Source organism: Procambarus clarkii, chromosome 91, assembly GCF_040958095.1.
Source record: "Procambarus clarkii isolate CNS0578487 chromosome 91, FALCON_Pclarkii_2.0, whole genome shotgun sequence".
Lineage (NCBI taxonomy): Eukaryota > Metazoa > Arthropoda > Malacostraca > Decapoda > Cambaridae > Procambarus > Procambarus clarkii.
In genome coordinates, this window is record NC_091240.1 from 380,894 (window position 1) to 392,500 (window position 11,607).

At 40.1% G+C, this 11,607-nt stretch overlaps 1 protein-coding gene across 3 annotated transcripts in view; it reads right to left on the reverse strand.

The window, feature by feature from the left end:
• Positions 1-11,607, reverse strand: part of LOC123773877 (ATP-sensitive inward rectifier potassium channel 12) — a 125,963-nt gene that overhangs the window by 102,509 nt on the left and 11,847 nt on the right. The window lies entirely within an intron of this gene.

Below are 11,607 nucleotides of genomic sequence, written 5' to 3' on the forward strand. Positions count from 1 at the left end.
GTCTGGAAGTTACAGTGATATTTTTAATGTGATATATTGTGACCATATAATCATCTGTTTGCTTTTGAGATTTATTTAATATAATTTTATATAATATTATTGTCTTTATTCTTCAGTCCTAATGAAGATTCTATTTTTGTGCTCATTACTTATTAAGGGGTTATACTGGTGATTCGCTATTGAGAACAGCAGTTGTGTCGTATCCCTAGACGTAATTAAAGTTTGGCTGCTGTAGAGTCACGAGCCGTAACGTACGATAGGTAACAGTTGGCTCAACCAGACTTTGAAGGGATTCAGAACCTTAAAAAGACTGAGTTAATACAAATGGCAAATCAGTTGGATTTGACCGCCAGCAATAGAATGGTTAAAGCCCAAATATTGAAAGTCATTGTGACGCATTTTGTTGAGAATGGGGAGTTAGAGGAAGAAATTCTAGAGGAGTTAAGAGAGGAGTCGAGTGATCAGATGACGTTAAAGCGTCTTGAGTTAGAAGCGCAAATAGCCAATGCTAAGCTTGAAGCTCAAAGGGAACAGAAAATATTAGAAGCTGAAGCTCAGCAAAGGGAGCTTGAGACTAGGCGTTTAGAAATTGCGGCACAGTTGCAAATAGAAGCCACAAAGAAGCAACAATTAGAGATTCAACAACAAATGGCTGACACTAACTTCAGGCTTGAAGCACAGCGTATGGCAGCTGGGCATGGAAATACTAGTAATGTTTCAACAAATAGTGATAATAATCCCATCAGGATGAATAAGTATATAGAGTTGCCCAAGTTCAATGAGGAGGATCCTGAGGTTTTCTTTGCACATTTTTATAAAATTGCCATCAGTATGAACTGGCCAAGGGATCAGTGGGTAGCCATTATGCAGTCTCAATTTAAGGGGCGTAGTCAGGAGGTTTTCACAACCCTACCTGACGCTCATAGTTTTGATTATGATTTTGTAAAGAAAAGCATCCTCAATGCGTACCAGTTAAATCCAGAGGCACACAGGCAAAAGTTCAGAAACCTAAGGAGGATAAAGGATCAGACAATAGCAGATTTTACTCGTCAGAAGACGAATTTTTGCAACAGATGGTTAAAGTCACTTGCAGTCACTGATTTTGATGCTCTAAAGAATCTTCTTATAATGGAAGAAGTATTGTCATGTCTTCCAGACCAGTTGTCTACTTTTATGGCAGAACAAAAGAATGTAACAGATATTGATGAGCTGTCAAAGCTCGCGGATGAGCATGAGTTGTTGACTAAGGCCCCGTTTACGGCCACTTCACCTAAGTCTAGTCGTAGAGTAAATTATAATGCTCACCGAACTCCTTATCAGAATCCATCCAGTCCTAGTACTCCAGTTACTCCCATGAGCTCTTCTCTTACAAAACCTAACCCTGCTACTTCATTGTCAGGAATGTCAAATAATAATAAGGTTATTTCTAAACCTACAGTTGGTTCTACCAGTGTGTCCACTGTAAGGTCCTGTTCCCATTGTAAGAGAAAAGGCCATGGAATTCATTCATGTTTTATATTGCACCCTGAGTTACGACCAACTGGTCTCATTTATTGCAGAGGTGTGCAAAATAAACTTACTAATAAACATGTAACTGTAAACCCCAATTGGGTGAAACAGTATTCACCATATATGTCTTCAGGTGAAGTTTTGTGTATTAATGGAAAGTGGAAGCCAGTGGTTATTCTTCGTGATACAGGTGCTTCCCAAACCATAATTTCATCCAGTATTCTTTCTGATGTTGAAAAGAGAGAGACAGGAAAGTTTGTTGTTCTTCAGAGTGTTGCAGGATGTAAAACTGTACCTCTAATAGACATTAATTTCAGATCCACCATTACACCACGTTTATGCACTGTGGGTGTTAGTACACAGTTGCCCATCCCAGGTGTGGATGTTATATTGGGTAATGATGTGGCCATAAATCATGTTGTGGGTGAGATTGATCCCCGTTTGTGTAAACAGCCAGTTGCAGACCATGTTTATTCTGCCTGTGCTGAAGTTAGTTCTATGAATGAACCTGTTGTAGAAGATGGTTTTGTCCCTTCTACCTGTGCTGATGTCAGTACTACTATAAATCCAGTTGTCAGTTCTGATGTTGTTACTCAAGCATTTGTTCCAGTAACCAGTACCCCTTCAGTGGAGAAGTGGGATGTGGTTGTTCCAGATTCCTGTGTGGCCGATTTAGTTGTTGAGAGTAAGCCTGATACTATGACTCTGCTTTATTCCAATAAATTGGGAAAGGATGTCCATGTACCATTGTCTTGCCCGCTCACTACGAACGTTGTGCCAGGAGTTGAGAGAAACTTAAAAGCCACGACTCTGTATTCCAGCCAAGTGAATGGTTTAGGACAAGATGTCGGGTTGGCAGAAGTATTCCCGCTCACTCCAAGTTTAGAATCAGTTGTCGAGAGTAAGTCCGTTGTAGAGGCCCCGCCTCACCCTAGTCAAGGTGATATAATAGGGGAGGAGGTCAAACTACCTGTTACTTGCCCGCTCGCTTCAGATTCCCTTAATTTATGTGCTTTGAGTAGAACTGACCCTAAGATTTCAGAGAGAAGCAAGGAGACAGTCTGTACTGTAGATCCAGTTTTGGAGAGTGTGGGAAAGCAGCCAGAGGATCAGCTTCTGTTGAGTAGATGGAGACCCATTGAGCCTCCCTCTTCAGTTGTCTGTGAGGATGTGACCCAGCTTGGTAGTGATATTATTGATTGTGAGCAGACAGTACTCCAAGCAGCTCCAGAAGTCATGGGAGGAAATTTTGGTAAAATCATTAAGAGTGGTAAAGTAGCATTTGGATCTAAGTTGAGGAGTTGTGATTCTTATTCTATGTGGAGGAAGTATTTCTCATTGTGTACATTGAGTCAGAGTGTGTGTAGGATGTTGAAATCTACTTTTATTCTGCAGGAGCCATTTTCTTGTGAAGTAATGGACTGTGGGACATCTTTGTCAAGCCTTGTGGTTGAGCAGAGAGAGTTTACTCAAGTAGGTTGTGCACCCAGCAGTTCTGAGGAAGTGGTGAGTTATGCTAGAGCAGTGTCTCTATATTCGGATCCAGTTAATTTTGATGCACGAGTGATAAAAGTGTATGTTCCACTTAAGTGTGGTGTTGACTTTCAGAGTCATATTGGAGTTGATTTTCAGAATCATATTGTGGGTGAAGGATTAAATCATACTGGGGAGCAGATGTTTGAGGCTCCAGGTGTGCAATTCAAGTTGGGGGATAAGGTTATCCTACCTAGAGTTAATCATTGTGAAGGGTTTCAGATTGTCCTTGGGCGTTTTCCAGGTAATCTGCTGTTCATCTTCAAGATGTTAAGACCCTTAAACCTCTTGGATGATTGGTTGTCATCAGACGTAAATCACTTGGGAAGTGATGGTGAGGATTGTAACGTTTTCGGCATGTTTTATTTAGTCTCTTGGAAGACTAGACGGTTGATGAATGTGTGTGTTGTGTTCAAGTTCACCATCAGAGGGTGTGAACTTGTCTTGAGAGTTATGATTGAGATATGGTGCCTAGGCATATGCCTGTTTTCTTTCACTGATCGTTATGACAGAGTTATGAGGCAATTGATTTCTGTGTTCCTTATGGATCATCTGAGTCAGTTCGATCAGGTAGTCTTTGCACTTATCTTGGGTTGTATTTCTTGGTTGGAAGGTCAAAGGTTTGCTAAGTCGGTGTCTTGTGTTTCGGAAGGTTCTATGAATGGGAAAATCTTATGCATAATTGTGAGGTTTAATGCTAATTTCTCTAATTTTAGTATCCATTGGGCGAGAGTATGTGTTCCACAGAGGATCAAGAGTGATGAAGAGCAGATGTCTGTGTCAGAGCATACCCAGGAGAAGTCCCCAATCTACTCAACATCCAGTCAGCTTCAATTAAGCAGTTCAGCTCCAGAAAAAGGGAGTAATGGAAAATTGAGGCTGTCTTGGAAAAATTCACCATGTGGAAAAGGAATCACATGGAAAAATGAAACTGATCTTGGAGAAATAGTAGAAACATATGAAAAGCAAAATTGCCATGATAACTGTGTGAAAGCAGCTACCTTTATTGACAATTCTATTCATGCTACTAATGATAATGTAGATATAGAGTGTGAAATATGCTCTGAAACAAAGTGAAATAAATGAGATAGTACCTTGGAGAGATAAATTTGCATACTCCAGTGACACATATGTAGAACATAGTCATAAGACTGAAATTTCTGAGTTTCCTGTAAGACTATATTTGGAGTGTTTTCATTTTTGTCCAGAGATGTGTTCTTATTACTTATACATGTTTGGTGTAATCAATACCATAAATCTCAAGTGTCATACATTTTACTTTGAAAAAATGCCATTGATCTTCAATCTATTGCATTTTTTTTCTTGGAGGTGGAAGTGTTACGTACTCCTAGCAGAATACGTATATAAATTTAAAATAAATTTTATTTTATTTTATCATTGCATGTATATGTACACACATTGTGTTTTTGGGTAAATTGTCGTGTGGTTTGGCAGCGTCAGTGGACAGGAGCGCGGTTGCCTTTGCACACGTATATTACCTGTTTGATTCGGGAAAGCTGGACCTGTTCAGTTTGAGAGTTCCAGATGTCACTTTTATTTAGTTAGGAATTGTTCATATACTATAATTAAACAGGTGGCATTATACTTATATATTTTGTAAGCAACTATTATATGTAACTTGCATTCTTGTGTGTTTTGAGAACAAGTGGTTGTTCAATTAGTTTAAAATATTAAAAAGTCCTTAGTTTCCATCCCTCATCCTGGGATGAGGCAGACGGGAGGTGAGAATGTGGGTGGCGACAGAGCGAGAGTTCAGTAGCTGAACGGGAACCAGGGAGATAACATCTTGGAGTTAAGTTACATTTTTGTTCTGTCATAGCCATACATATAATATTTTAATTTAATGTCTGGAAGTTACAGTGATATTTTTAATGTGATATATTGTGACCATATAATCATCTGTTTGCTATTGAGATTTATTTAATATAATTTTATATAATATTGTTGTATCTATTCTTCAGTCCTAATGAAGATTTTATTATTGTGCTCATTACTTATTAAGGGGTTATACTGGTGATTCGCTATTGAGAACAGCAGTTGTGTCGTATCCCTAGACGTAATTAAAGTTTGGCTGCTGTAGAGTCACGAGCCGTAACGTACGATAGGTAACAGATGCCATGGAAGACATGTCAAACGCCGATGTAATATACACAGATTTCACAAAAGCCTTCGACGGATGACCATGGTGTTATTTCGCACAAAATGCGTTAAAAAAGGAATTACCTAAAAAGGAAGATGGATCAACAATTTCCTAATTAACAGAACCCAATGTGTAATAGTGAACAAAGTAAAATCCGGACCATCAACCGCGAGGAGCTCAGTCCCCCCAGGGTACTGTGCTTGCTCCAGTACTCTCTCATTCTAACATTGGACATGGTCAGGGGCACAAACTATAGTACAGACGACACTAGGATTTTTATGAGTAGACAACAGAGGACACATCACACCTCCAATCTGGATGTAAATTTAGTCTTTCAGTGGCCACATCATAATAATATGGTATTTAATGAAGATAAGTTTCAGCTCGTGTACTATGGACAAAATAAAAATATAAAAACGGAAACCACGTTCAAAACGCAGTCAAATAATACCATAGAACGAAAAGGCAATGTAAATGATTTGGGTGTACTCATGTCGGAAGACCTTACACCTTTAAAAAGCACAATGAAGTAGCCGTCACAACTTCAAGAAAAATGACAGGTTGAATAACAAGAACCTTTCACATTAGAGATGCTATACCGATGATACTTTTCAAGACATTAGTGCTCTCTAGAGTAGAATACTGTTGCATAATGACAGCCCCTTTCAAAGCTGGAGAAATTGCTGACCTGGAGAGCGTGCAGAGCGCATTTGCTGCAGGAATCCACTCAAACATTTAAACTATTGGGACGGACTAAAATGCCTAAATCTGTATTCTCTTGAACGCAGGCGGGGAGAGAAGGGAACTATGAGAACGCGCCAAGTCATTACGACTATATAGCGCAGGCTGGAGACAATAGTTTACACGTGGAAAATATTAGAGGGGCTGGTCCCAAACCTGCACACACAAGTAAATAGCATCACACGAGACCAGAAGGCATGGCAGGATGTACAGAATACGCCCGTTGAAAAGAAGAGGAGCAATAAGTGCTCGGAGAGAACTCTCAACATCAGAGGACCAAGACTGTTCAGTCACGCTTCCACTACACTTAAGGTATAACTTAACACTTAAGGTATAACTGGCCGACCCCTCACAGTGAGAGAGAACTCGATAAACGCCTTCAAATGATACCTGACCAACCAGTATTTCATACGTCAGGCTCCGAGCAGCCACGACCAACAGCCTGGTCTCCAGACCATCAACCAGGTGGCCTGGTCAAAGACCCGGCCGCGGGGACCTTGACCCCGGAATCAACACTAGGTAAGGCCCCGATCAGCCCTGCACCCTACCATTCACCCAGAACAGACAGACATTTCATTTGATAGATGAAGATTAGGAAATTTTTTATAAATATTAAATTATTATAAAAAAAAGCACCAAGCTTCTTGACTAATAAAGATTGTTATATTTTTACATAATAATATATGGCGTGTAATAATACATCAGCGTTTGTTTACTTTTCTTCTTCTTGAAGAAGCTTTCACACACAACCTGTCGTTTTAATGGTACACCACCGCCCACAAGATGGGTATGGGGTGCACAATAAAAGAAATTTGAATTGATGGTATGTGCAGTTTGCAAGTCCACTATGGGCTCAGCATAACCCTTTCCGCTAGGAAGTTATTGTTGCAAATAGCTGAATCTTAAACCCACTGTCTACGGGCTCACCATAGCCAGTGTTACTTGGAACTTTTTGTTCTAGGTAGCGAATCTTTAACAACAACAACAACCCAAAGTACAGTTAGCATGAACTATTTATCCTCCCGATGACTGCACGAGTACAAATGTTGAAAGACGCATTAATGTTGGGAATGACGAGGTTTCAAGTGTTTGTTGCGACGTGTTGTAGATAAGAGGAGCGGCGACTAAACAGGCGTGCAGACTGCCTATCACGTGCCTCTGTATGATTAACCATCCTGTGTGATGGGGATTTTTTTTAGCATCATGTAGTCTAGGTAGCTGCACTAATGCAGATGTACCTCATGTATTAATAAAAAAAATAAATGGCCGCACTGTAGGACACACTGTGGGGCGGGATGTTGCTTTTATGGCGACAGCTGATCCTTGGTGCTGCGGCCAGGCAGTTGTTTTGTGTGTTTGGCTGCTGGCGGCGCCAGGTATAAATGTGACCCAATTTGTTGGTCGACTAGAGATATTTGGCCAGTGATTTGAGGATTTGATATTTTTATTTAACGAGAGGTCACCTAATATATGCTCGACGGTAAAAGGTATTTAACTGCGATAAAGTTTACTTTTGCTCGGATTTACATCGTCTGGCAGTTAAACTCTCAGCAAAACAGCCAAGTCTAAGCCATGTAGCAGTAATCCATTTGAGTCTGCTGATTTTTGCCGAATAATTGTATTACATGCGACTCTTCTTGCATGGTAGTATAGTGATATATGGAATATAGCGTATATTTCGCTTTCAAATTTATAAAGCCTTTCCGAATTTGAACAAAAGGCTTTTGGGTCTTTATATCACCTATGCAAGATCATATCTTCAATATGCAGCCCCGGCATGAAACCCCCAACAGAAAAAAACGCCTAATAAATTTAGATAGGGTTCAAAGATATGCAACAACACTTTCCTAAACCGAGGTGCCTGAACTATGAGTTGAGACCGGGAACCGAAGCCCGACCATGTTACGTACCCCTATAAGATACGTAAGTAAATAAATTAATATGTACATTTATAATTGTGTATAAATTACAAGCATGTATATTGATATACTTATATGTTCTATGCAAACGTATTTCATGTTACAGTGTTGGCGTTAGGCCCAACGTATCGTGGGAATGATTGTTTTATTTCTTTGTGTGCTCAGTTTTCCCACGGGCACTAATGCTTTATATGTGATCATATGTGGGTAACAGAGGTGAAATATAATTGAGTGAACTGTATCTGGCAAATTGTCGTGGGATCGTCCGTTGCTGGGTGTGCATGCCATTATTCCCTTCTGTATGCATATTTTAATTACTATGTAAAGAAATAATTACCTTAATTTTTGTATATCAATATGTATTAATTATTCACTAAGTTAGTTTAAGATTACTCTTGTCACAATGTATTGCTCCATTGTTGAAATAATAAATATTGTAACTTTGGCAAATTGTTCGCGGGGCAAGGCAATGTGTTTTGACTCCCGGGTTATGTTATTCAGTAGCTGATCCGGAACCAGAGAGATAACATCTTGGGGAGTTAAGTTATACATTTTTGTTCTGTCATAGCCATACATATAATAATTTTAATTTAATGTCTGGAAGATACAGTGATATTTTTAATGTGATATATTGTGACCAAATAATCATCTGTTTGCTATTGAGATTTATTTAATATATATCTATATAAGATTTTGTATCTATTCTTCAGTCCTATAGGAAGATTTTATTTGTGCTCATTACTTATCAAGGGGTTATACTGGTGATTCGCTATTGAGAACAGCAGATGTCTCGTATCCCTAGACGTAATTAAAGCTTGGCTGCTGTAGGGTCACGAGCCGTAACGTACGATAGGTAACAAAGAGTTATGGGGGCCTGTCCGGGATATATTGTTCCCACTTTAACTTAACTATGCTAATCTAACCTTGCCTTCCTAGGTACCAGTGTGTCAAGTGTCTGTGTGTTTCTTAAGAACTATTCCATGTGCCAAGCAAGCCTTCCTGTGTGTCAAGTAACAACGTTTCACGATTTTGAGGTAAGTCATCCTATATATTTTGTTTGTGCAGTGAGGCCAAGCGAATTTTCAGTGTGGTGACAATTTTACAGTGAAGTGTAGTGCAGTGCCATTGTTTAATTATTGTTGTGAATCAAGTGCCAAGTGTTAGTAACGATGGAGGAGAAAGTTGCAGCGTTGGTGGCTCACCCAGACTTTGAAGGGATTCAGAACCTTAAAAAGACTGAGTTAATACAAATGGCAAATCAGTTGGATTTGACCGCCAACAATAGAATGGTTAAAGCCCAAATATTGAAAGTCATTGTGACGCATTTTGTTGAGAATGGGGATTTAGAGGAAGAAATTCTAGAGGAGTTAAGAGAGGAGTCGAGTGATCAGATGACGTTAAAGCGTCTTGAGTTAGAAGCGCAAATAGCCAATGCTAAGCTTGAAGCTCAAAAGGAACAGAAAATATTAGAGGCTGAAGCTCAGCAAAGGGAGCTTGAGACTAGGCGTTTAGAAATTGCGGTACAGTTGCAAATAGAAGCCACAAAGAAGCAACAAGCCGAGGAACAAACTAGGCAATTAGAGATTCAACAACAAATGGCTGACACTAACTTCAGGCTTGAATCACAGCGTATGGCAGCTGGGCATGGAAATACTAGTAATGTTTCAATAAATAGTGATAATAATCCCATCAGGATGAATAAGTATATAGAGTTGCCCAAGTTCAATGAGGAGGATCCTGAGGTTTTCTTTGCACATTTTTATAAAATTGCCATCAGTATGAACTGGCCAAGGGATCAGTGGGTAGCCATTATGCAGTCTCAATTTAAGGGGCGTAGTCAGGAGGTTTTTACATCCCTACCTGACGCTCATAGTTTTGATTATGAATTTGTAAAGAAAAGCATCCTAAATGCGTACCAGTTAAATCCAGAGGCACACAGGCAAAAGTTCAGAAACCTAAGGAGGATAAGGGATCAGACAATAGCAGATTTTACTCGTCAGAAGACGAATTTTTGCAACAGATGGTTAAAGTCACTTGCAGTCACTGACTTTGAAGCTCTAAAGAATCTTCTTATAATGGAAGAAGTATTGTCATGTCTCCCAGACCAGTTGTCTACTTTTATGGCAGAACAAAAGAATGTAACAGACATTTATGAGCTGTCAAAGCTCGCGGATGAGCATGAGTTGTTGACTAAGGCCCCGTTTACGGCCACTTCACCTAAGTCTAGTCGTAGAGTAAATTTTAATGCTCACCGAACTCCTTATCAGTATAAGTCTCCTCCTGGTGCGACAGTTACTCCCGTGAACTCTTCTCTTACTAACCCTAAGATGGTTACTCCATTGCCAGGATCATCTAAGCCTAGTAATGCTAATTCTAAACCGGCAGTTGGTTCTACCAGTGTGTCCACTGTCAAGCATTGTACCCATTGTAAGAGAAGGGGACATGTGATTTCTTCATGTTTTAGTTTGCATCCTGAACTACGGCCAACTGGTCTTATTATGAGTAAAGGATTGCAACCTATTAATTCTTCATGTATTACAGTCAGTCCCAATTGGATGGCTGAATTTAAACCCTATATTTCCACAGGTACCTTATTATGTAATAATGGTAGACATAAGACTGTTCAATTACTCCGTGATACTGGAGCTTCACAGTCTCTTATTACCCAGAATGTACTTGCTGATGTCGACACCCGAGATCTGGGTGAAGTTGTGCTTCTCCAAGGTATTGCCGGTAGTGTGCAACCAGTGTCCTTATTGCAAGTTAACCTTGACTCTAACTATACTTCAGGATGGTGTAATGTTGGTGTAAGTAAACAACTGCCCATTCCTGGGGTAGACATTATTCTAGGTAATGATTTTGGCAACCAAATGGTTGTAGGGCCCAAGTGTCCCATCATGTTAACTAAACCCCATAATGTATTAGCTCAACCAGAAGCAGATGATGATATTATTTACCCTGCTTGTGTTGTAACTAGATCAATGGGACAAACAGGTGAGAGTAATCCTGTCTTCACTGAGGTTGCTGTTCCCAAGACCAGGACCCCTTCAGTAAAGGAGTGGGAGGTGGATCTTGAGGATTCCTTTATGACTCGACTGGATGATGAGAGTGAGGCCGTAGTAGAAGCCCCGCCGAACCTAAATCACAAGGAAAGTGAAGGTGAGGAGGCTGAACTATCTGTACCTTGCCCGCTTGTCTCCAGTGCGCCAGTTGTCGAGAGTGAGGCCGAAGTAGCTATGACTCCATTTTATTCTGATCAATCGGGAAAAAGAGATCAAGCTACTAGGTTCTTGCCCGCTCGCTGCTGAGTCTGAGTCATTGCCCTTAAGTGTTGTACAGACTACTGATCCTAGTTTAAGTAAGTGTATTTCTGAGGCTCCTGATAATGTTGATGCATTGGAGGAAGGGACGGGTTTCTTCTTCAAGGATCGACTTCTGATGAGAAGGTGGAGACCCAAGGGAACTCCCTCTTCAGATGATTGTGAGATTAGAACCCAACTCGTTGTCCCCAATGATTATCGTAGGCAGGTCCTGCAGGCTGCACATGATGACCCCATGGGAGGTCATCAAGGTATCACGAATATGTACCATAAGATAAGTAAATATTTTTTCTGGCCAAAGTTAAAGAAAGACGTGGTCAGATATTGTCATAACTGTATACCCTGTCAAATTGTTGGTAAACCAAATCAATCTGTACCTAGAGCACCATTGCAACCTATTGTAGTTCCTGATGAACCATTTACT